We start from the raw sequence: 27,955 nt of genomic DNA on the forward strand, positions 1-27,955 counted from the left end.
CCCGAGTCAAGACTAGTCACGAATAAGGGTTAAACCCGTGTAAACCCTTATTACAACCCCTTCAAACCATCAACGAAAACACCCAGAAAACAACCCATTCCCACCGGTCACTGGTGGTCCAACGATGGTCCGATCAAGCCCTGGTGGTCCACGATCATGGTCACAGTCTCGGTTAAGTCAGCGGTGGTCTAAACAATATGTTATAACGATCTTAAGGTGAGTAGACGGTCTTACCTTGAGACGATAGTTAAAGCTGAGTTCCTTGTCTTCCTTCCCTTTAATTGTCCCTCTCTCTATTATTTGTGGGATTGTGTATAATAATGAGTGAATAGGGTTTATTGTGAGGTTCTCCTTGTCTATTTATATAGATAGGTTAAGGTTATAAGGAATTAATTAGGAAATATTATTGAATTATTAATATTATTACACAATTACTACTATTATTATTATACCAATTATATTATTACTACTACATATTATTCGAGCTACATAGCACACGGTCCATAAATCAATCCAGACTCATTCATTATTTTATTACATTATTCTGTCTCACTACCAGATTATATTAATTATAAACATCATAATAAATTATTAAAAATAAATTATAAAAGAGGCCCAATCGTAATTATAAATGTCCTCAAATTACGGGGTATTACAGCTACACAATCAAAGTAAGAATCTTAAATGATCAACCAAAATAATAGCTAGATACTTGCCTTTTTGCACAAATCGAACCAATTTGCTATCAATTATATTTACTAGAAATTTGCACAAATCGAACCAATTTACTATCAACTATCTTTACTAGAACATAATTTTCTAGTAAGCATAATCGATAGCAAATTTGCAAGAACATAATTTTTGCACAAATAATAGCTATATACTTGTGTTTTTGCACAAAATAATAGCACATGCGAGAAAATTATGTTCTAGTAAACATAAGCCTTCATAAATATAACTCAGAACAACCCAGAAATGACCCCACTCACCCGACTCATAAGCAAAAATGACGTCAACTGCGATGACTAGAACGCCCCATCAAACGAATAAAGTGTCGGAAGGCAATGTCACATTGAGATTCATGCACTAGAGGATTTCTACTTATTTGACTGGACATCACAAGATTCCCTGAGACAGTGTACTAAACAACACTTCATACATGGAATGAAAGTTTGGAGCTATAAGGAGTTCTAAGAACACTATAAAATAAATATCAATAAGACAATTACAAGTCTGCACCAATTTACTTGATGCTCAAAAGTCAAAATCAACCTTTGAGCATGTATTAATTCCCAAAGGTACTCACATCTTAAACACATAACCAGCATTAATACAGCATGAAACAACAACAAACAGTCAAACATTAACCATACATAAGTACATAACCAAAACAAAAAGGAAGAACCAAAGAATGTATAATTGGAACTTGGAAAAATGTATTTCATTTTGCAGAGAACTGAGAATAATTATGAAACAAGGATCAGCGTGACAGTCACTACTTTCACAAACTCAACATAGAAGTAAGAAACAACCCACCAGAAGATACTACGATCCATAATTTCGCAAACTCAACACTGAAATAACACAACGCGACAGTCATTACTTTCGCAAACTCAAAATTGAACTCAACTCTTATGCTTATTTCTATTTAATATTCCATTCCATTTATAGGTATTTTTTTCAAAGTTCTTATCTTTTCAGTTTTAGACTTTTATATTCTTTCAAGTCACTAGTTCAGATCATGTCGCAGAGAATGTGGCTGTTTTTATGAAGAATCATGAATTACATGTTCAAGAATCATGTATACTAATATTCACCAATGCCTAATGTAATACTCCATCTAAATCTCAGTTAATAAGTACATTAAGTTTTAATTAACATTACGGAAAGAATAAAGTGTTAGGAAACATACTATACATTGCGAGAAAAACATAGTTACTTTAAAAGTTGCCACGTGTAACACCCCAACTATCCGGCCAAGATAATTGGAGCGTTACCATCTCGGTTTCCCGAGGTAGGGTTTCAAAACTCCAATCAAAGAACATTTTATTAATGTAATGTTTAGTGAATTATATAAACGTAAAAAAATTGAATAAATAAAATACAACTCGTGACATCTATACTCTTCTAGCCAACTAAACTCGTCTCGTGATATCATCAAGCTCGTCCCGTCTCCCGCGTACTATCCAAACAACCTGAACATAACCTGCTCTCCATATGACCAAAGGATATCATACGGATCGACACAGGCCACCCCAAAAGAGATAGGTGACAATGCACAGACACACAAACGTCAGTTTCATTAAGTAAATAAAGTGTGACATGACTCAAGTGTGAACTTACAACATGACAGTGATATGAATGAACCACCATCAACAACCACCACCACGGTACCGGGACATGCCTAGACATACCGACAACCACACTGGTACTAGGACACGCCCAGACATACCGATCACCACAATGGTATCGGGACACGCCCAGACATACCGATCACCACACTGGTACTGGGACACGCCCAGACGTACCGGGTCCGGAAGCCAACCGGATCCCCTGCAAGACGTCGTGTCTCAACCACACGAGTCCCTCCGTAACTTAAGGCATTAATGTGCACATCCCCCTTGGAGTGGGAAGCTCCAAGAGGCGACTTAAGCACAAGATGGTCTCCCAACCGTCTTACGTTTCCAAAACAAGTAACCAAACAAACCATCATGTCTTCCGACATACAAGACAACACAACAAATACGATATACCACATAACATGTCAATTACCGACTCACTCAATGCAAATGAATGATAAAAGACTCATTTTATAAATAATGCAACAATGAAATTGCGTAGGATAAACCTACCTCACAACAAATTCGTATAAGCAAACCGTCACACAAGCTAGGCCCGTCTCGTAAAACCGTCTCACAAAACCCATTTCCTAAAATACGATAGCAATACAAATACATATAAATATACCAATCTAATACGTATATAAATAGGTATAAACTAATTAAATAAATAAAACCCATCTTATACTATAAAAATCCCGAGTCAAACCCAAAACACTACCACGGCCACCGCTGCCACCTTGGACCACCACCACTAGCCGTGGTGGCCACAGCCAGCAGCAGCCACCCACGGCCTCACCAACCACCATACCCGACACCAACACACCCCCACCCGCAACAACTACACACACACACACACCGCACCAACCACCACCAACACCTAGCCGCCAGCCACCACCGGCTCGCCCTCCTGCTGACTCCAGTGGCCACCCAGCCACAACCACACAATAATCACAGCAGCAACAACCGTGACACAACCGCATACAACAACAACAATTACAACACTCGACATCCCTCTTTATCTCCCCTTTCCCGCCACCTACAGCCACCCTCACGGCCACCCATAACCACCACCACTCTACTCCCCTCTCTTTCTTCAATCCAGATCCGCCCAAAACTAGACCCAAACCAACTCGCAACAGCCCCAAAATCGAAGCCCTAACCCGCATGACAACAACCCTAAAAACCCCTTTTTAAACTCGGTCAAACCCCTAAAAGGGCGATCAACAGCGGTCAAAGATGGGTTAGATGTGGGTCAAGGTCGGGACGAGTCAATGGTATACAAATAATAATATAAAGGCTAGTATAAGACGGTTTACCTTACGATCTCAAGGCGGAGGGACAAAAGGGCGATCTCCTTTTCTTCTCTTTTTCTCTTTTTCTCTCATCTCTCTAATTGATGGTGGATTGCAATAGGATAAGGTTGGGTGGGTGAGGATAAGGGAGTATATATGTATGTGGTGGGAGTATAATACATGTATAATATATTATTATTATTATAATCATTCCGTCTTAACATAACTCGTATAATTACAATAAAATATTATTATTATTATTATTATTATTATATAATTATTAAATACAGAGTATTACAATCTTCTCCCTCAAAATAACTTCGTCCCCGAAGTTTCACCTCACTCTTCCTTTTCCGACAATTTCCTCAAATCTCATATGTACTCTCTTCCCAAAGTTCGGTGTTCAACTCTCATTACTTCTTCACGACTCTCACTGTTTTCTCACATTCCGTACTTCCGTTTTCCTAAACTTCCGAATTGTTACATTCACTCCCCCTAAAAGAGAACTTTGTCCCGAAGTTCAACTATCAACCTCAAAATACGGTCTCATACACTCATTACTAAATTCCATAAACGACCATGTTCCAGGTTCCACACTCTCTCCAACTTATTGCAAATCCATAATAAATCAGATATGGTCCCAATGCAATTGGTATGACCCTACTCTACGAGCCTCCTAAACGCCAAGGTACCAGGTCCAGCCCACGGTTCAAAACCCTAATCCTATAAAAACATCCAACTCCATTGGTTCTAAGTCTACGCATAAGTCTCGGGGTATAACTCGGTCATTACTATACGCATATAAATCACATCTAATCTCATACATGTACATGTATGCCAATCAATCATAAACATGCGGATTCTAAGAAACAACCACATAATGCAACATTACTCGATATGTGACTCAACCATGCTCAACATTCCCATTTTCCGGAAACCATGCCACGCATACCGCGTCAAATCAACCACATGATCACACATGTGTTTTCAACATCCATTCCCATCTATTACCAACACTTCCGCTCATACGGAAGACCACAATCACAATCATGCAAACGATCACTATGCAACACACAACTTGCATTTTTCATCTTACTTTTATGCAATGAAATGAATTTACGTCGATTAACATACATCAAACAAGGTTATCACGCCATTAACGTCATAAATCCACCCATGCCGAATTAACAATTTCCATTTACTTTACAAAACGTCACAGCACGTAGTAGAACGTAAACAATTCACACATATTACCCATGTAAGGTCAATCATGGTCATCTAACCCAAGTCAACTAATATAAACCGCAAAATAAGGGTACATGCTCAATATTTGGTCAAATATCCGCAACACAAGGCTCAAAGCAGTCCACTCGGTCGAGTGCATGGTACACTCGGTTGAGTGTCACCTGGGGCAGAATGTTTTCATTCTCAACTCTGTTCCAAACTTCCCATTTCATAAAACAAATGCTAATAAATCCCGATGGCGACTCATATACCATTAAATAGCCGAATCAAACACAACTATTGGCCTTATGGCCATCATTACTACACCACTTAACTAAAACATCCAAGGCATACTACTAACACAACCATAGAATTTCATCATCAACAGTTGCACCCTCGTGCGACACTCTAGACACCTCGGTACACCATCTCACGGACACGGTCTAATCACTCGTCACTCTCAAGAAACAGTAACAACATCATCAATCACTTAAGCACTACAACAAAATCACGATGTACACCGTGGGCGTTTTACAATAACGTTTGGGAAACAATTCTACAAACAAAATCTACACACTACCACTATCAGGGTCGGAATCCGCCACAACCACTTTCACATCTCATGCCTATGCACTTAGGTTAATGGTTACATTATGTATCACAAATAATCAAGCTTATCAACCATAACACTGAATCTTTAAGCATCAAATGCCCCCCTCTTACTCTCATGACCAAAACCCTAACTTGGTGATACCAAATCCACAATTCCGTATATTTCGTTATTAGAACTCAACTCATCCATGATTAGGTCACCTCACACGGTCACCCCTCATATTCCAGATCTCTAAATACTTTCACCATTTATCCCAAATTTACACCATCCCTCAAGGCATATTTCACGTTCTCTACAACTTTTACCAACTCATGTCATCGCTCTCTATCTCTCTCTCTCTCTTACCCTTAGTTCCTCAACTATTCCCTTATAATTCTACCAATCCAAATTCAGCCATATGTCGGCTAAAATACTTGAGTCGTGCTCACAAGGTCACTCTCACATGTTCTCAATTGGCTTTCACTACCTATAAGTCCACACAACCGCTAAATATCCTATTTAATTTGCCATATTCAATTCAAAACATTACCTGGGCCAATCACTGTCCTAGTGTTCCCAAATTCTTAAACTTGATGACTATGTCCAAAATCACTCGTCTTGTCGGAAACATATGCCTAAGGCTAGGGTGAGAAAACACTCTTTCGGGCTCACACAAAACTCTATGCCCGGATATTCCGGGTTAACTCAACGGATAAGGATGATGGGAATTAAAACAAGCCAAAACGGATATGGAAAATATAGGAAATCAAATAACATGGAGGGGATATGAAATCTATGACCGACACCTTAAAATTGCCCTGATAGCACACTTGAAATATGATAAACTTTGAAAAACGATAAACTTCAAAACTCAACTCTAATGTAATTTTTACTCAAACTTGACTCAAACGCGAAATGCTATACTAAAACTTTAACATAAAGGTCATTTGTTTCAAATTTCTTGAAAACTTTAATACGAAATAACACGTCATAGGATGGTATGTGTCTCTATAGGCAAAATTCAAAGTATTACTATTCAATTGGTATAAAAAATAACTTTGAAAAGTCAAAAATCCGGGTAGTTGTTCACTTTCAAAAGAAAATATTAAGACAGAAAATTTCTTATATACGATTTCACAAAACGTTCTAATCGAAGATTAGAATAATAAAGAATAAACGAAGTACGTCACGAGCGAAAAATCAAAGCTTATTTATATTTTTCACTACATTTTCGGGAGATTTGTCAACCTTTAAGACGGAAAAATTTTAATTCGCACCTTTTTATTACAAAATTCCAAAATAATATTATAGCTTCATAATACTATTAAACCATATTTGGGTTAAAATCAAAATTGTTCATATTCCTCACTTGATTCAAAACTTTAGGCAAAATATGCAACGAAATCTTCATTTTTAAGACAATATACTACACTATTAGGGATAACGGTAGTCTTTATAAGACGATTAAAACAATGTTCACTCATGAAAATGAAAGGTAAGTCAAAACTTTTAAAATTGAATTTTTTGCATACAAGGTAAAAATCCGACATTAACAACAAGTGTTAAGCTTTTCTTGTTCAATATGACCCAACGACAAGTCTATAAAATTTAGTTATCGACTCAAAAGCACAAGTTTCTAAGCTCAACCATGGTGGGAAAAATATTTATCGTAAAAATCTGATTTTTGACCACTCTAACGATATAGAAAATCCATCCTTACTATGAATTTGAACAAGGTCATGCAATTATTTGATAAAACTCGAATAAACATGTGTATATATAAAACCGTTTCAAATTGCAAAATGAAAAAGATGAACTCAACTACATGGTCGAAATTTGAGAAAACAGATAAGGGAAAGTAGACTAAGAAAGTGTAATTCAAACATTAAATCATAATATGAAAATTTTGAATTACTTTAAGAAAAATCGATGCCGAAGTTACGAGTTTCGAGATAGAAATGAGAAGATATGGTAGAAAAAACAAATTTTACACGAATTTCTTAGCTAAACAGGCCCACTCGGCCGAGTACTTAGGGCACTCGGTTGAGTGCAACTCCACTCGGTCTAGTGACAGGTTACTCAATCGAGTTGAAACTTTTCAGAAGTTTTCCAATTTCTTAAATTTGCCCACTCGGTCGAGTGACAGGTCCACTCGGTCGAGTGAACTGTCCACTCGGTCGAGTGACTCACCCACTCGGTCGAGTGACTGGTCAACACGCTCGAGTACTAATCTACTCTATAGGGTTTGGCCTCACACTCACTATCTATGGTATATTACTCTCATAATCACAACTATTCTACCAACAATCATCACCATGTATACTCTAACAATAGAACTACATTTTACATATTATTATGCATCAAATGGATCAAGATATCATGCAAGGTACTTAACCATGATCAAAACTACATGTAATCACACAACATTTCATTTGATTAAGTAAGTCATGTAAGAGGCTAAACAAAATTCATACCACGTATATAATCATGCAACATTTTATGTTACGTTTCCCGACTCGTAACCACCCACGTAGTGACCAACTGAGACGATAGGCAATAGCTTTGGCATGAGGGCGCCTACTCATCCAAAACCGATCTCCTATAGTACTCATGTCGGGTTCATTTTACTTAGACTCTCCTAGATTCATTTTTGGTTCATTGGTTTTAGGTTCTAAAATCGTCGCTCTGATACCACTTTGTAACACCCCAACTATCCGGCCAAGATAATTGGAGCGTTTCCATCTCGGTTTCCCGAGGTAGGGTTTCAAAACTCCAATCGAAGAACATTTTATTAATGTAATGTTTAGTGAATTACGTAAACGTAAAAAATTAAATAAATAAAATACAACTCATGACATCTAAACTCTTCTAGCCAACTAGACTCGTCTCCTGATATCATCAAGCTCGTCCCGTCTACCGCGTACTATCCAAACAACCTGAACATAACCTGCTCCCCATATGACCAAAGGATATCATATGGATAGACACAGGCCACCCCAAAAGAGATAGGTGACAATGCACAGACAAACAAACGTCAGTTTCATGAAATAAATAAAGTATGACACGACTCGAATGTGAACATGCAACATGACTATGATATGAATGAACCACCATCAACAACCACCGCGACGGTACCGGGAAACACCTAGACATACCGACAACCACACTGGTACCGGGACACGCCCACACGTACCGATCACCACACTGTTACCGGGACACGCCCAGACATACCGATCACCATACTGGTACCGGGACACGCCCGGACATACCGATAACCACAAACAGATACCGGGACACGCCGAGATGTACCGGGTCCGGAAGCCAACCGGATCCCATGCCAGACGTCGTGTCTCAACCACACGAATCTTACCATACTCAAGCCATTAATGTGCACATTCCCCTTGGAGTGGGAAGCTCCAAGAGGCGATTTAAGCGCAAGACGGTCTCCCAACCGTCCTACGTCTCCAAAACAATTAACCAAACAAACCATCATGTCCTCCGACATATAAGACAAGACAACAAATACGATATACCACATAACATGCCAATTACCGACTCATTCAATGCAAATGAATGATAAAACTCATTTTATAAATAAATGCAACAATAAAACTGAGTAGAATAAACCTACCTCACAGCAAATCCGCATAAGCAAACCGTCACACAAGCTAGGCCCGTCTCGTAAAACCGTCTCACGAAACCCATTTCCTAAAATACGATAATAATACAAATACGTATAAATATACCAATCTAATACGTATATAAACCGGTATAAACTTGTAAAACTACGGATTTTCTTTGGTGACTACTCGACCGAGTAGAGCCTACTCGGCCGAGTAGTGCTGTTGTCGTGGGTTGTTTTGCTTCTCCCGAGGAATACTCGGCCGAGTATAGTGAATACTCGACCGGGTAGAGGATACTCGGCCGAGTATAACTTTACTCGACCGAGTATCCGGTCTGGCGAGTGTTATTTTGACGGTTTGATTAGGGAGTGTTTAAGATTATTTTTATTTCCCGCGTCAGTTTCTAAACATCATTTCAAACTTCATCATTTTTACGTTAACAGTAATGTCTCCCTAATCACTTCCTAATCATTCCATAGCGTTGTTGTGTGTGTAATATTCGGAGTTCTTGCGTATAATTCCTCATTCTACTGTTGGTAAGTTCTATTTCTATGTTATTCGTATTCGTTGGGGTTACTGTGTACATTTACGGAATTGGGAATATGGAGGTTGTGCAATGTGTAATTGTGTTATGTGATTATTGTATAGGAGAAGACTTCGTAGAGGAGCCTTTCTGATTGTTCGAGTTCATTCTCTCGTTGATTGCTAAGGTAGGGTTTCCTACTCGCCTTCGTTCATTGTTAAGACATGTTTGTTGTGTGACTATTGTTATCCTGCTGATCATCGGAGTATGGAGATTGTTGTGACGATGTTGGTGTGAGGGTGTTGTGACGACTGTGATGTCGTGTGATTGTGATTGTGGTGGAGTCACTTGCGGGAGTGGCTTCACACCTAGTTCGCCCTCCGTGGAACCCGCCACGGAGGGGATGTGCACATTAAGGGACGAGGGATTGTTTGTCGCTCGTTGAGGAGCCGGACTAGGTGGGATCACCGCGTCACCCATCGACTCGCAAGGATTACCTTTGCGATGGGTAATCTGGCGGGGCTACACACTTCGGTGTGTAGTCGATTCTGATGTGAGAACGAAAGATTGGGATTGGGCGATGATCAGTTGATTACTTCGTTTGTTTGTCTGATATTGATTGAGTAATACTGACCCCGTTGTTTGTGGAATCTGCGGTAATCCATTCGGGGATGGTGAGCAGGCTTGACAGGTATTGCTAGTGATGAGCTTGGGGACAGTCATGGGAGTATTGTCATCACCAGTCATAGTATCACCGTCTGAGTCTTAGTTGATTTCTTTTATTGTTAGACATTGGAGTTGTATTTAGTTGAATCAGTTTTTGGATTTGGTTGATGTAAACTTTATACTTTACAAGATTTTTAATAAATTTGCTCGATTCAGACGCTCTTGATATGTACTAACCTCGGGCAACCGAGATGGTAACACACTTTCATGGTAGGGTGGTCCTGGTAAGGCACCTTGGTATGAGGGGGTGTTACAAAGTGGTATCAGAGCCGAAGATTCCGGCACCTAAACAAATGAATTTAATGAACTTAGGGAGTCTAAATAAAATGAACCCGGGAGAGTTGTTTGGAGCTACCGCAAAGACTCGGGAGACGTCCCGGAGTCGCAAATTGGCCCTCATTAACTCGAGCCGGTAACATGGGGGAAGTGTGATGAGAGTTGGGTTTTGTATGTACATGTATGTGAAGATGCATGTTGGTAATAGTTGATAGTTGAAAGGGTATGTGTTGAAATTTGTAAGTGCGGTGATTGGAGAAATGGTGTAGGTGACGGGTTTGTGAATGTTTGCTATGTTGGATTTAGATTATGCATGAATTGTATGTTGGTATGATTATAACGTGGCATTTAAGTTCTTGATGTTATGTGTTTGTCTTTCGGGAATAGTGACCATGATAGAGAACTTTATCTTTGTATACCCGTCATAGTGTTACTCGGCCGAAGCGGGCGGTACTCGGCCAGAGTAGGAGCACTCGGCCGAGTAACCAAGAACTCGACCGAGTGTTGTTTGGCGATGAGTAGCGAGTAGCTCTTGTATATGATAACTCGGCCAGTAGTAAGTCGTATACTCGACCGAGTAGTGGCTACTCGGCCGAGTGTTGTTTTACTCGGCCGAGTGTTGTTTCGAGTTTTTGACGTTTATGCTTTCGAGTCGAATACTCGACCGAGCATCTAGGATACTCGGCCGAGTAGTCTTTACTCGGCCCAGAGTATGGTTGTATACTCGTAGTGTTCCTTTGGCGGAAGCTTGTTACGTTTTGAGCCGTAGGCTTTGTGCTTACGTTTCCTTATTTCTTGTCGGCTCAAAATGCCGCCCAAAAAAGAACTCCGCCGCGAGATCCAAGCTTCGGAGATGACTCTTGATGAGGTTGCTCGCATGATTGAGCAACAAGAGGCTCTCTTTGAAGCTCTCAAAAATGTGGGAAAGGGGAATGAGAAGTCGATGGATGCTACTCAGCTCAGCATCATCATTTCTCGCTTCAACCCTCCCACATATGATGGGATAGGTGAACCAAAGCTACTTGAGAAGTGGCACCGTGAGATCGAAGCTCTCATAGAAATGGTTAAGTGCCCCGAAGACATGATCGTCGAAAGCGGGTAGTGTACTACCTAAGAGGTGAAGTCTGATTTGGTGGCAAAACGTCAAGGAAGATGCTAGAGCTTTTTACCAGGCTGAAGGAGCTATTCCTTGGTCTGGGTTGAAGAGTTCTATGAGGGAGTAGTTTGTACCGGCGCATATCCGACACAAGATGAGATCCGACTTTGATTCCTTTACCATGACGGAGGAGACAGTCACGGACTACTATCATCGGTTCCTGGAGCTATCTCGTTACGTTGAGGACATGTAGCTAGGACAGAGAGGTTTGGCTCTCCGTTTTGAGAGGGGTTTATCTGCTAAGATCGTGAGTCGTATGCCAGTAGGGTTGCTGCGACCTCGAGGAAGTGTATCCGAGAGCGGGTCAAGCCGAGAGAATGGTAGATCTCTCAAGAGAGATCGATGAGAGGACTAGGCTGCGGAAAAGAGGAAGGTGACGGTGGAAGCAACGATCGATCGGCCAACAAGAATAGGAACTTCAACCATGCCAAGGCTTTTTCTGGGAACTGGTTTCTCGGGAGGATCTCGTGCTGGGGAAAGAATGGAGGTCGGAGTGTGAGTGACAACTCCAACCTTACATGCTTCAACGTGATGGGATAGGCCACAAAAACGGGAATGCACGAGCTACAAGCCCTACAGATCTTTGGTTCAAGAGCTCGGCAAGAGAATTTTTCTCGGGGCCAACTCGAGTTTTGCTAGTAACCGACCGGGAGGTTCATGGGGCAACAGAGGTGGACAGAGGCAAACGCAGCGGTTACAACCGCAGGGTATTGGATCATATCGCGCGAGAACAACAAAGACCACCCAGATTCGGCGGCCAAGCCAAGTACCTCTAATGCTTGATTCGGGGTGGAGGACGGAAAAACAAAGGAAGCTTTTCATGATGGACAAACAAGAAGCACAGGATGATGCTCATGTAGTTACTGGTACCTTTCTTGTTCATAACGTACCGTCCTTTGTTTTGTTTGATTCGGGGGCTACACACTCTTTTGTGTCTAAGAGTCATCTTTGTGTCTATGGGTTTGGGAAAGTTTGAGGTTGTTAAAGATGACGTGTTCATACCTTCTGGAGAGTCGTGTCGTGTCTCATGTTGTATAAGGGAGTATCTATGGTAGTTGGAGGGATAGATTTACCAGTAGACCTGTTAGAGTTTCCTATGGATGGGTTCGAGGTGATTGTCGGGATGGATTGGCTGGGTAAGTATGATGCCAGGATAGATTGTCGGCAAAAGAGAGTGTCCTTAAAGGGTCCCAAGGGTGTTAGGGTGTCTTATAGAGGGTTTGTGGTAAAGCCTAAGTGTAGGTTCATAGTTGTGATGACTTTAAAGTCATGTTTGAGGAAGAAGTGTCCCTTGATTCTCTGTCATGTGAGAGACCACCGAGTAGAGCCGCCGACGACTTTTCGAGATATCGTGGTGCGAGAGTTCGAAGACGTTTTTCCCGAGGAGATACTAGTTTGCCTCCCAAGAGGGATGTTGATTTCAAAGACGGAGCTTAAACCGGAACAGTCCTATATCTAAAGCACCTTACCGTATGGCACCTAAAGAGTTGGCAGAGTTGAAAAGGCAGATACATGAGTTGCTAGGCAAGGGTTATATCAGGCCTAGTGTGTCACCGTAGGGAGCCCCAGTTCTTTTTGTAAAGAAGAAAGATGGGGGTATGAGACTGTGCATTGATTACAGAGAGCTCAATCGTGTCACAATGAAGAACAAGTATTCGTTGCCTAGGATTGATGACCTGTTTGATCAGCTAAGTGGAGCGGTGTGTTTTCCAAGATTGATTTGAGGTCGGGATATCACCGATTGAGGATAGTAGATGAGGATATTCCTAAGACAATGTTCCGATCTCGATATGGTCATTACGAGTACGTGGTGATGCCTTTTGGGTTGACCAATGCACACCCAGGACTTTTATGGATTTAATGAATCGGATCTTTACACCGTTCTTGGATAGGTTTGTGGTTGTTTTCATCGACGATATCTTAGTCTATTCTAAGACTAAGGAAGAACATGAGGAGCACTTGAGGATAGTCTTGCAGACTTTGAGAGAGAATCAACTATATACCAAGCTATCTAAGTGCGAGTTCTGGTTAGAGGAGGTGGCTTTTCTAGGCCATGTGATATCTAAGAAGGGGGTCTCTGTGGATCCTAGTAAGATTGAGGCCGTAACTAAGTGGGAATCGCAGAAGAACGTTGCTGAGATTCGGAGTTTCTTTGGCCTTGCTGGCTACTACAGGAGATTCGTGAAAGATTTCTCTACCATAGCGCGGCCTATGACATCTTTGATGAGGAAGGAAGTCAGATTTGTTTGGGATGAGAGTTGTGAGACGGCGTTTCAGACCTTAAAGGAACGCTTGACCACAGCCCCTATCCTAGCCTTGCTAGAGGGATGTGAGAACTTTGAGGTATATACCGATGCTTCAAAGAATGGTCCGGGTTGTGTTATGATGCAGGAAGGGAAAGTCATAGCTTATGCTTCGAGGCAGCTGAAGCAATATGAGGAGAACTACCCTACTCATGACCGGAGCCGGTGCGGTTGTTTTCGCTCTTAAGATTTGGAGGCACTACTTTTATGGAGCAACTTTTAAGGTGTTCTCTGATCATAAGAGTCTAAAATATATCTACACTCAGAAGGAGCTTAACATGCGACAGAGACGGTGGATGGAGCTAATCAGAGATTACGATATGGAGATCATCTATCACGAGGGTAAGGCTAATGTTGTTGCAGATGCTTTGAGTAGGAAGAGCGTTCATTCGCTATGTACGACCATGTCTTTCTTTGAAATTGAGGGATGAGATGTCTAGGATGGGGATCTTTATGATACGAAAGAGAGATACCATCGGGGATTTGTGATCGATCGAGCGAGTTGTATGAGAACATCAAAAGTAAGCAAGAGCTCTAAGATTCGGTGGAAGTCGAGGTAGAGAGTGGAACGATTTCCGGGTTTTCTACCCATACGGATGGGAGTGTTCGTTTTGATGGGAGATGGTGTGTTCTGAGGATGCGAGTTGCGGAGAGTGATCTTGACGGAGGCTCATTGCACTCCTTATTTAGTTCACCCGGGTGGTGACAAGCTTTACAAAGACCTTAAGAAGACTTTTTGGTGGCCAACATGAAGAGAGATGTAGCTGAGTTTGTAGCCAGATGTTTGACCTGTTAAAGGGTCAAGGGTGAACAAAGGAGACCACAAGGTAAGATACGGTCTTTGGAAGTACCCGAGTGGAAGTGGGAGTCGATATCCATGGACTTCATTGTGGGGTTGCCTAGGTCACAGCAAGGTAACAACATGATTTGGGTGATTGTTGATCGGTTAACCAAGTCAGCCCATTTCGTTCCCATGAAAGATACTTGGTCTAAGATGCAGCTGGCATTGGGTTACAGGAGGCATGTGGTTCGGTTACATGGTATACCTAAAGATATCGTTTCTGATCGTGATGCGAGGTTCATATCCAAGTTTTGGCAAGAAGCTGCAAGAGTTGATGGGTACAACTTTGAAGATGAGTCTGACCTTTCATCCGAACCGATGGTCGGAGACAAACGGACCATCAAGACCTTAGAGGACATGTTGAGGGCATGTGTTATGGAGTTTAGGGGCGATTGGGAAGACAGGCTTGATCTGATCGAGTTTTCATACAATAACAATTATCATACGAGCATCGGGATGGCACCTTTTGAAGCTTTGTATGGCCGGAAGTGCCGAAGTCCGATTTGTTGGGATGATAGTTACGAGACAGTGGTTTTAGGGCCACAACTCGGTACAAGATATGGTTGAGCAAGTCCAGTTAATTCGGCAAAAGATGAGAGCAGCTCAAGATCGTCAGAAGAGCTATGCCGATTTACACCGCAGGGACAATGAGTTTGCGGTAGGTGAAAAGGTCCTTTTGAAAGTGTCACCTATGCGAGGTGTTATGAGGTTTGGGAAGAAAGGTAAGCTAAGCCAAAAGTTTATAGGTCCTTATGAGATTTTGGACCGTGTAGGCGAGGTAGCTTACAGGTTAGCGTTGCCACCAGCTTTGGATAGGGTACATAATGTTTTTCATGTATCTCAACTTCGCAAGTATGTGAGCGATCCGTCGCATATCCTTGAGATGGAGAACATCGAGCTTGATGAATCCTTGTCCTACGCCGAGATTCCTAAGGAGATTCTTGATCGAAGGTTCGTAAGACCCGGAATGGTGAGACGGTTTTACTCAAGGTCCTTTAGTCTAATCATAATGTGGAGGAAGCCACATGGGAACCTGAGGAAGCTATGCGAGTACGTTTTCCTACCCTTTTTGATCAGGTATGTTTGGTTACGGGGACGTAACCGTTGTCTTTTTAGGGGGGGTAGGAGATGGTCGCGGTCGTGTTTTGTCTTGTTTTGTTGTTTTGTTTTGAGTCGGGGTAGTGAATTTTGTGGTGACTTGTGTAGTTCTTTGGCGTTGTTACATGTGGTTAGTATAGTCTTGTTGCGTTGTGTTGTGCCTTGTTTTAGAGTGGAGTGTGAACTTCGGGACGAAGTTCTTTTTAAGGGGGAATACTTTTGTAATACTACGGATTTTCTTTGGTGACTACTCGACCGAGTAGAGCCTACTCGGCCGAGTAGTCTTTGTTGTCGTGGTTGTTTTGGTTACTGCGAGGAATACTCGGCGAGTATAGTGAATACTCGACCGAGTAGAGGATACTCGGCCGGTATATAACTTTACTCGACCGAGTATCCGATGCAGCGAGTGTTATTTTGACGGTTTGATTAGGGAGTGTTTAAGATTATTTTTATATCCGCGTCGTTTCTAAACATCATTTCAAACTTCATCATTTCTACGTTAACCCTAATCTCTCCCTAATCACTTCCTAATCATTCCATAGCGTTGTTGTGTGTGTAATCTTGAAGTTCTTGCGTATAATTCCTCATTCTCTTTTGTTGGTAAGTTCTATTTCTATGTTATTCGTATTCGTTGGGGTTCTTGTGTACATTTATGGAATTGGGAATATGGGGGTTGTGCAATGTGTAATTGTGTTATGTGATTATTGTATAGGAGAAGACTTCTTAGAGGAGCCTTTTCGATTGTTCGAGTTCATTCTCTTGTTGATTGCTAAGGTAGGGTTTCCCTACTCGGTTCTTGTTCATTGTTAAGACATGTTTGTTGTGTGACTATTGTTATCTGTTAATCATCGGAGTATGGAGATTGTTGTGACGATGTTGGTGTGAGGGTGTTGTGACGGCTGTGATGTCGTGTGATTGTGATTGTGGTGGAGTCATTTGCGGGAGTGGCTTCACACCCTAGTTCGCCCTCCGTGGAACCCGCCACGGGAGGGGATGTGCACATTAAGGGACATGGATTGTTTGTCGCTCGTTGAGGAGCTGGACTAGGTGGGATCGGCTGCGGTCACCCACTGGCGGCGAGGATTACCTGTTGCGATGGGTAATCTGGCGGGGCTACACACTTCGGTGTGTAGTCGATTCTGATGTGAACGAAAGATTGGGATTGGGCGACGATCGATTGATTACTTCGTTTGTTTGTCGATATTGATTGAGTATCTACCCCGTTGTTGTTTGTGGAATCTGCGGTGATCCATTCGGGGATGGTGAGCAGGCTTGACAGGTATTGCTAGTGATGAGCTTGGGGACAGTCATGGGAGTATTGTCATCACCAGTCATAGTATCACCGTCTGAGTCTTAGTTGATTTCTTTTATTCTTAGACATTGGAGTTGTATTTAGTTGAATCAGTTTTTGGATTTGGTTGATGTAAACTTTATACTTTACAGTACTTTAATAAATGTGCTCAGTTCAAACGCTTTTGATATGTACTAACCTCGGGCAACCGAGATGGTAACATACTTTCATGGTAGGGTGGTCCTGGTAAGGCACCTTGGTATGAGGGGGTGTTACAAAACTAATTAAATAAATAAAATCCGTCTTATACTATACAAATCCCGAGTCAAACCCAAAACACTACCACGGCCACCGCTGCCACCGTGGACCACCACCACTAGCCGTGGTGGCCACGACCAGCAGCAGCCACCCACGGCCTCACCAACCACCATACCCGACACCAACACAGCCCCACCCGCAACAACCACACAAACACACCGCACCAACCACCACCGTCACCTAGCCGCCAGCCACCACCGGCTCCCCCTCCTGCCGATACCAGTGGCCACTCCGCCACAACCACACGACAACCATAGCAGCAACAACCGTGACACAACCGCATACAACAATAACAACACTCGACATCCCTCTTTCTCTCCCCTTTCCCGCCACCTACAGCCGCCCTCACGGCCACCCATAACCACCACTCTACTCCCCTCTCTTCCCTCAACCCTGATCCGCCTAAAACCAGACCCAAACCAACCCGTAACAGCCCCAAAACCGAAGCCCTAACCCGCATGACAACAACCCCCTTTTAAACTAGGTTAAACCCCTAAATGGGCGGTCAACGGCGGTCAAATGGGTGGTCAAAGACGGGTCAGAGGTGGGTCAAGGTCGGGACGAGTCAATGGTATAAAAATAATAATATAAAGGCTAGTATAAGACGGTTTACCTTACGATCTCAAGGTGGAGGGGCAAAAGGGCGATCTCCTTTTCTTCTCTTTTTCTCTCTTTCTCTCATCTCTCTAATTGATGGTGGATTTTGGTGGATTGCAATAGGATAAGGTTGGGTGGGTGAGGATAAGGGAGTATATATATATATGTGGTGGGAGTATAATACATGTATAAAGTATTATTATTATTATTATAATCATTCCGTCTCAACATAACTCGTATAATTACAATAAAATATTATTATTATTATATAATTATTAAATACGGAGTATTACACCACTCTTATATCTTCTTATTTGCACAATAATAATATCACCATCAACAATTGAATCAGCAGCACGTGTAAGAGAGCTCATAATTTTCATCCCACTATCATCCCTCCATGATAGTTAACAATTTTTTTACACATTGAATAAAATCTTGAACATTTGGTAAATTTCCAAGTGAATGGACACCTATGTAAGCTATCACAAAAGGATCTGAAAAAGGGGGTGGGGGAAGGAGATAGATAACATACTTACAAGAGCCAACCAAGTTCAAGACCACAAAAAGCAAGTTTCGGCTCCCTCAACTGTCTTACTTCAGCAACTATATAACCTTAAAATGAATAGAAGGGTGAATTAGCATCCTAAATATCAAATAGAAACCTTAAAATGAATAGAAAGGTGAATTAGCATCCTAAATATCAAATAGAATCAAATTGAGGGAACAAAAAGAATTAAAAATTATGCTTCATGTCTTTAGATGACATAGCGTAACAATATTCATTAGGTTTCATCATTTTATGGTACCTTCTCCTAATTTTAAAGAAAATCTAATATGAGTATGAACTAAGTTCACATTTTTCTACAAACAGAAAAGAGTGAAGTCGTATATCAAAGAGGTCTACAATTTCTTTCGATCACTATACAACACCCTGCAAGAATTATGCTCTTAATCAAAACATAAAATGAGAGACAGGCATCGCCTACACTGTGTGACTTTGTAACTTCTGTTGGCATAAATTAATAGGAAAATACTGTAACTTCCATATTACACGACAATTTTATCTGTAGCAGATCGTTGTACATTCCAAAAGAACCTAGATTATATCTGTATACACAACGTAGAAATTGGACACTAGTCATACAAGATATTGTCAGACATAAAAATACCGAGATAGTGTTATGTCTCTCAAACTCTCGGTCCTAAACCTTGGCAAGAGTGCAATAGCAAAACTCGTGATATGCCGTCATCAAACCTCATGTTCACCCCAATGTGCAGTTGCTCTTATAGGAAAAAAAAAAATGTTTAATTTGCTTATACAACCTCGACGAAGGCGACTAAAATGTTTTAAAATAAAATCAGCTGCTCATTTCTAAGAGCTCACATGAGGGCAATCATATATTCACTAATCATAACAACATACTCTGTATTCATCGATTTATCAAAATTAAATTAAATAACAACAAATTCTAGTAATTTTGTTAGCTACTCTCCGTATTCATCAAACTCGTAATTTAATATCAACATGTTAAATTAAATATGTAAGGAGAAATTTAATGAAGTGGGAACATCAATAAGATATAGAGGGAGTACTACGTTGCGGGGGTCTTAGCAGCAGCACCATCAATGGAATATAGCTTCGGAATATTGACCAAGACTGGTAATACAATTCTAGAACTTGCAAGCAATGATGAAATTTGGACTCCACTGATTGAGCATGAGAAGACAAAAGGAACGGAAGTTCAGGGTGATACCGACAAAGTTATAGAACATGCCAACGAGGCCAAGTCCGATTCAAAATTGGCCGAAATGGCTAAAGACAATGAAGGACAAGAATGTAATGAAGAAAAGCCAAAACGGAAGGGAGAGGGTAATGTTCAGGTGGGCTAGCAACCAAACCCAAATAAAAGCAAACTAACTCACAGCCATCTACTTGCGTATTGCGTATGATGATAATATGATATACAAGATGATGAACAACAATTAGCAAACAAGTGAACAAAACTAATATAATGGAGAAACAATAAGACCATATATACTTCAATTATTGCTCTACCATTCAAACAATAACTATATTATATCCAACACTCAGCACCCATTGCTCAATTGTTTCTTTCTTCATCTGATCCCTTCTATTTGTTAATTTTATTTCCTACTTTTTTTCTTCATCTGTTTGTTACAGTAATTTTCAAGTATATTAGACATGTTAATCTACTTGTTGCATTCTTCATTCTTCACAGTAATTATATTGAATAGCAAATAAAACGGGTCAATGAAAAATTATATCGAATAGCAAAAGTCAAGATGGAACATTTAATTCACTAACAAAGTTGTCCTGCTTTTATAATGACAGCCTATCTCCACATTCCCTCCTTCCCCATTAACACCATAGCTACCAAATTGAATCCTAAACAACCCATATACAACCATCATACACCTGCCTTGTCTCCTCTGAACCGAGACAGCAGCAACCAGATTCGAAACTAACGAACCACCATTAACCACCTTCAATCTCCCATCTCCTTTTAACCGAGCATGACTGCAACTCAAGGCACGAGCAGACAATAGAGCAGCGAACCCGTCATCGAGCAGCTCAGTCCGACAATGGTTCGCATAACTTATGTTTGTCCTACAACACTGCTGATCACAATCTCATCAAATTACCGTCCGACGACGGTTCAACTCACACCTCTTCAATTTTTATTTACTGTGTTAATCAAAACCGTTATATGCATACCATATAGTTACCCGCCGTGACCATTATTCAGAAACGCAAATGTAATTTGAAACTATATAATCGAAAACAATAAGAAAAAGTTTTGATTCATACATACCTTAATCGATCGGTGAAGGATAGCGGGCGTGACAGCAGTGTCAAAGAGGAGAAGTTACAGCGACAACGGGTAGGCTAGGGGTTGTGGTGGCCGGACTGGTGTGAAGAGCGACGAGGGGTAGGCTAAGGATTGTGTGAGGGTTTACTATGTAGAATTTTGGCCTCTCAAAAATTGAAGCAACGGGTTTTGTGTGGGGGTTTAGGGTAAGTAAAATTAGGGAAAACAAGGCAACTGAAAGGTAAATACCATCTAAATAAATTAACATCGATTTCAACAAAACCGATGCAACATAAATATATTAACATCGGTCTTCAAATAATCGATGCTAACAAGTGATGTAAACAATATACATAAATTAAGTAACACTGTTTTTTTTTTCTAAAAACCGATGTAAATAACTCTATTATTATTAATTACATCGTTTTTAACAAGAAGTGATGTTATTAAGGCGATGTCAATAGCACTTTTTCTACTAGTGCTTGAGAAATTAAGGGACGTAGAATATTGGCTTTTATGGTGTCGGGTGTGAATTTCGGGACGAAGTTCTTTTTAAGGAGGGAATATTGTAATACCTCGCATTTATAAAGACCTCACTTGACCAAGTAGATAATCCACTCGGCCGAGTGGAGCCCCACTCGACCGAGTGGAGCCCCACTCGACTGAGTGAAGGACCGAATGCACTTTGGCAGAAGGCTGGAAGTTCTAGAAATTGGTCACTCGACCGAGTGGAGCCCCCACTCGATCGAGTGGACTTCCCACTCGACCGAATATCAGTCGAGTTCAGCTTACACAAGAAACTTGGTTGGTGGGAGGTTTCTTTCAAAGCTTATCTTTTTTTTATTTCTCACCTAAATTCCCTCCCCAACCTTATCCTATCACTCTATAAACTCCCAAAAATCTCTCTAAAACATCCACCAACTAATCCTCTCAAAACCTAGCATCCTCAAGTGAAGAATTCTTATCACCTTCTTCTTTCTTGTTCATCCACCTTATTTGTAAGTCGGTTTATGCTTTACTTCATTAATGTTATATTAGTAACCTTAATTTATCTTAGTGGATTATACCCTAGTTAATTAGGTTATGGAAATTAAGATGGGTAATTAAGGGGTTTAATTATTATAATTATTATAGTGAATTATGGCAATGAATGAAGTAATTAATTGTGTAGGAAACTTCATTGAGGAGCACTTCAAGTGGCTAGCTTGAGGATTTGAGAAGATAAGCTTGAGGTAGGTTTTTCCTTACTTAACTATAATGATATGGGTGTTTAATTATGCATTTATTGTCATTAGTTGCATTTGTCTCATACTAGTTGCATTATAACATGTTCTTGATAATTAGCGTTTATGACATAATATGGTTTCATGATAATTATGCAAAGGTAAGTATGGTTAATGGTTTCATGATAATTGAGCATTTTGATACATGTTGTGTTTTATGTGATTACATAATTGCCATGGTTGGAATTGTTTGGCTTGATTGTTGTTTGGTTGACAATGGAGGATGATGGTGGGTTCTTGGTTGTGATTATGGAGATGGAAGGCGGTTGGGAAACCGTCTTCCGCTCAAGTCGCCCTTTGGAGCTTCCCACTCTAAGGCGGATGTGCACATTTAGTACTTGGGTTATGGAGGGACTTGTGTGGTTGAGGCTTGACGTCTAGCAGGGGACTTGAGTGGCTCTCAGGCCCGGTACCACGGACGTGTTCCGAGTACCTAGTGTTGATTTATGGCACCTTGGGTGTGTCCCGCCCACTGGTATGTAGAGGTGAGTATGTGGTGAACCATATGGTGATTTCCCCCATATGAGGAATAGTGTTTGACAGGTTAGCGTGATTTGACTCGAGGGCTTGGGAACGATCTTCCTTAGATATCATCACTTGTGCTTATCTTAGTTTTTGATAATTAAACTCCACTTCTTTCAATTTGATTGTATTAAATAGGATGGTATTTGCATCCTCTAAACTTGTAACTATTTAATCTAACTACAACTTATCTATTTAATTAAGTTTAATTTTAAGTACTTCTTTACTCAATTATTCGCACTACAAACTTGGGAAACCAAGTCTTGTAATGCCCTCATGCGTTGGGAATGCCCTGAGGAAGGATCCTGACTTATGGGGGTGTTACAAAAATTGACCATAAAGAAACATAATTTAAATTTCAACTGTTTAAATGTATACAACTGAAAACAAAACCAATTGTACTACAACTGGCAAAACCAAAATATCCAAAGCTATAACAACATTCAACGGAAGACTATAGACTCCACAAGTGATGACTTCATCCCAACTAGAACCCGCAAGCTATCCATAGAAGTACCTGTTAATCAACTGCTAACCATCCATGAATGGATCACCACAGTTATGTAAAACAATAACGGGGTCAGTTCACTGAATAATCAATATAAGAAAACAACAATAAACATCCAAATCAACCATTCACATTCCTCCGACCACCAATTCATCATCAATCACTGATTACACACTAAAGTGTGTAGCCCTGTGAGATTACCCATCGCAACAGGTAATTCACCCTGCTAGTGGGGAATGCAGCCTTACCACCTAAGCCCCACTCACACCAAGAGCGAATAACCCATGTCCATTGATGTGCACATCCCCCTTGTGACGGGAACCACAAGGGGCGAATCAATGGCATGAAGCCATTCCCGATGATGACTCCACTCAACCGAGGATGCACCTCGAGAACCACTGACAAACCAAACAAACAACCAAGCCAAATCATCCAATATATCACAACCACTATAATCATATTAATCATGCCAATAAATCAACCATCATCATCTTATATTCAATTAATCAGGCAACTGAGTAGGGAAAACCCTACCTTTTCGCAATCTTTTATAACTATAGCCAATCATACAAATGTACAAGAGTACCATATCGTCACCTACAGCAATAAACAACAAGTACACATCATAAACCGATTTCTACCCAAAACCCCCCAAATCATCCAATTAGGGTATGCCAAAACTTAAACAAGATACTAAAATAACAAGGGTATAAAGCTTACCAACGATTGACACGAGACTAGATGCAAAAAGCTCAAGGAATAAAGAACCCTAGCTTGGAATTGCTTACAAAAATGGAGAAGCAGTAGAACGTCGTTCTTCTTTTTGTGAAAAGTGTTTTTAGAAATAATATAAAATGATAAAAGACTGAGGAAACGATTTATATACTTTTCCACTTATTATAAACAAAACCGCGGAAATTAATCCTGTCAGACCGGGTACTCGGTCGACTACCTGGGGTCACTACAAGAAAAATGAGTTTGGGCGACAAAATATTTTGTCGCACAAAGGGCTGTTTTCGTCGCCCATGACCTTCGGCAACGAAATCTAGGTCGTTGTGGCTTCGTCGCCCAATGCTCGATGCCCTTACTCATATGTGCAACGACCATGTGTTTTGTCGCCCTAATGAATCTTTGGGCAACTATGTGGTATTGTCGCCAAAACGGGTACTTCGTCCAACGAACATAGCTTGTTGTTGTCCATGTATCCATTATTGGCGACAAGTTATTTTGTTGCCCTTAATCACTTTTATATTGCAATAAATGTATGAATCGTCGTTGGAAAAGAAAACTTTGTGCATCAATACGTTGTTGCCCTATGTATTCTTGTCTATATGCCCAATTTTAATCAAATTAAAAATGCAATACACAATTTCTTTGCACCACTCATTGTCGTTCATGTTTCCGGTCGAACTCATAGTAAACTCATTTTTGTTAAAAAAAAGGTGGGTTTCTTAAATACTAATATAACTATAATTAGAACAAATATGATATGTTTCTTATACAAATACAATTCACCTAAAAACAAAAATAACGTACTAAAAATGAACCCTCAAGGAGGTCCACAAATTTATGTTGACGCAATAGATTGAGTTCAACAAAATAGAATCCCAATGCTAGGGTATTAAACCAAAAAAAAAGCTCCAACTATGTCGTTTCAGCCTCTAACATCAAACTTGTCCAAAAAAATATCCGAAAGCTCCACCAAGCGTTTGTGTTACACCATTAGCATTAAGTCATTAACGTCGCCTCCTATATAGCAAGACGTAAAATATTACACAAAGCATAGTTTGATAACACAAGTTAAGACATCGTGGAATATATATAGAATGAGATAAATGCACATAGAGCAGATTTTTCTATTATGCCACTGATTTTACATTATGAACTAATAGCATTTCCAAAATTAAACTAGTTTACTACACAAAATCTGAATCTAATTAACATGGAAAAAAAAAGCATGTGTCATGTCTGGTTCCACTACATGAAAAACTGGATACCCAGTAAAGATCCTGCAATCACCATCTAAATTTTTCCAGAGACATCTATGACAAAGGGATTCCATTGCTATTGGATAACTTATTTTCTTCATAGTAGGGGGGGGGGGGGGACCAAAGCTAGAATTTTCAAGTCCCTGTTTATTTTTAAAGAAAAAGGCAGAAGAACAGAGCGTACATTATTTCATCAAACATTTTTTGCACATCGTCTCTTAGCTTTATCTCACCACTCGGTCCCCAATTCAATGACTATTTTCATCAGTGCTTTTATGCCTAATGAATGAAATAAATATAATCAACATCTTATTAATATCCGTGACAATAAGATTAATATTATAAAATAAAGTGAAGATAAAACACCTTTTAGTCTTCTCAAATAATCTAACATATAAAGGATCTTGCTGATCAAGGGACTCAGGTGCTCCTTCAAGATCTTGAGTTGGAGTATTAGATGGCTCATTAATCTGCATGCGTAATTTGCAATATATATTTAACTTAATCGTACAATAGCAAAAACCCAAAATTGTACTAGCAAAAGAAACTCGGATACATACCATGTCATAGAAAATTCTTGCCGTGGAGGCATGGACCTTGAACCATTAGCTGGTATGTCATATTGCTTCAGCTTATTAGCAGTGTTAGTCATGCTTCTTTTCTGTAATTCAAAGATAAGTTAACTCAATATAACTACATTTCAAAAATATGTTAAAATTTCACTTCTCAGATTACTCTATTAGAAAACTAAACTATATAACATTACCTTTTGCTTATCGGTACCCCAATACTCGAAAACCAACTAGTCCTATTCGTCTTTGTCTAGTGTCAACGGTCTGCTATCCTTTGCTTGTGCTAATGTTTTGCCTCTGAAGTACCGTATCCAAGGGACAAATGTCCTCAACCCAATTGCTGCAGTCAGATATGAATTCAGTTGCCTTATCGCCAACAACGCACCTGACAGAATCCATGAATGTCACCGTAATCTTCTCTTTAGGATTTTTTGCCCTTCTCGAAGCATATTTTAAACTTCTTCCTGGGCCACGCCTTTTTCTATTAGGAAATAGGCTTCTAAGCTCTGCTTGATCAAGCCTTCGTTGCTCATGATATGTCAACTTTGGATGCTCACTTGCTTGTAGAATCTGCTCCTAAGATGGCATTTTTCCTTTCGGCTGCATGAAGCAGGTATAGGACAACACAGCAGATGTAAGACATAACATCACAAAACATTAACACAGATTTGATCAGTCCGACCACAATAACGAGAATAAACAAAAAAGTTCAACAATATAGGTTTTAATTGCCTAGAAAAACAAAAGGAATATGATGGCTCTTATCAGTCTAGTTAAAATCAGTAATGGCATTTTAGTTTTCATTCTAAAACAAAACACTAATACAATCCTTGTATAATATTTCAGATTGACTATCTGAGCTCGTGCTCTAACAGGGCCTTAACAGGTAAGTTGATGAAAACCATCTGAAAACTCTTCATCTTCGTCTTCCCCATCTTCTTCTTCATCCTCGACGATAAAACCATCTGTGATCATAACCTCGGCATCCACTAGATTTGCTTCGACATCATTTCGAACTAAAGAAATATCACCATCAACTAGTTCACTTATATGATCATCTCCAAGGTTCACAGTCTGTACCTCTACATGATCCCATAAAGACCTTGTGAGTATTAAATTACCTCTATGTGGACTACCACTACTTATCTTTCCATTGAACTTGTGGTGAAGGAATATTCATAATAAACAAACTATATGACCATTAAGTCGAACTACACAACAAGATTGACAATTAAAAATATTAGCATTACAACAACAAATTTTAGATTAACAACACAACACACGACATACACATACACTTATATAATGGACCATTACTCTAGTAAAGAAAGTTTACTTTATTTTTCCTTTTGTTTATCAGGAAGGGTAAAGAGCCAACATGGACCACTAAACAATTCTCTCATACACATACACTTATATATTTATTTCAAGTATTTTATTTTTCCATTCTTGAATCTTATTCTTATTTGAACCAATTAGTGTTCAGAAAAATCTTTAAATCATAGATTAAACCAAATAAATTATAAAAATAAAGGAAGAAATGGTATAATGAATCCCTTATCATCAAATTCAGGGAATGGTTAAGTTGCTCAACCTCAGCCGGAAATACTACTGAAATGGAGCTCTGAGATGTGACAATCGACGGCGACGACGACGATAACAACAACAACGACGACAAAGATACCAACAATTCCTTTAGACTCTACAGCCAATAATTCAACTGGCAACAACAACAACAACAACAACAACAACAACAACAACAACAACAACAATAATAAAAATCGGTTTTTAGAGAGATATGAAGAACAAACCTGCTAAAGTAAGATAGAGGAGGGAGGAGAGATTAGTGTTCGACTTTTATTTTTATTTTAATGAAAGCTGCGCGCATCCTTCATAATAAAAAATAAATAAATAAATAATAATAATAATAATAATAATAATAATAATAATAATAATAATAATAATAATAATAATAATAATAATAATAATAAAAACCGGTTTTTAGAGAGATATGAAGAACAAACCTGCTAAAGTAAGATAGAGGAG

The 27,955-nt window shown here is 39.9% G+C and overlaps 2 long non-coding RNA genes across 5 annotated transcripts in view; both read right to left on the minus strand.

The window, feature by feature from the left end:
* Positions 1-21,272, minus strand: part of LOC141633072 (uncharacterized) — a 34,719-nt gene extending 13,447 nt beyond the window's left edge. For 3 of the 4 annotated variants that reach the window (XR_012537880.1, XR_012537882.1, XR_012537881.1), the window contains exons 1-3: positions 21,040-21,272; positions 18,742-18,817; positions 9,082-9,158 (exon numbers count right to left, since the gene is read on the minus strand). This is a non-coding gene — a long non-coding RNA (uncharacterized LOC141633072). Of the gene's footprint in view, positions 1-9,081; positions 9,159-18,737; positions 18,818-21,039 lie in introns of all 4 variants that reach the window. The other variant, XR_012537883.1, reaches the window with a different exon arrangement.
* Positions 21,273-24,851: 3,579 nt separating this feature from the next.
* LOC141626537 (uncharacterized) lies at positions 24,852-27,280 on the minus strand. The gene is made up of 5 exons (XR_012536109.1): positions 26,104-27,280; positions 25,898-25,998; positions 25,704-25,807; positions 25,522-25,616; positions 24,852-25,098 (listed from the first exon to the last, which is right to left on the minus strand). It is a non-coding gene; the product is annotated as an uncharacterized LOC141626537 (long non-coding RNA).
* Between the last annotated feature and the right edge of the window lie 675 nt (positions 27,281-27,955).

The sequence above is a fragment of the Silene latifolia genome, chromosome Y (genome assembly GCF_048544455.1).
Source record: "Silene latifolia isolate original U9 population chromosome Y, ASM4854445v1, whole genome shotgun sequence".
NCBI classification, from domain to species: Eukaryota; Viridiplantae; Streptophyta; class Magnoliopsida; order Caryophyllales; family Caryophyllaceae; genus Silene; species Silene latifolia.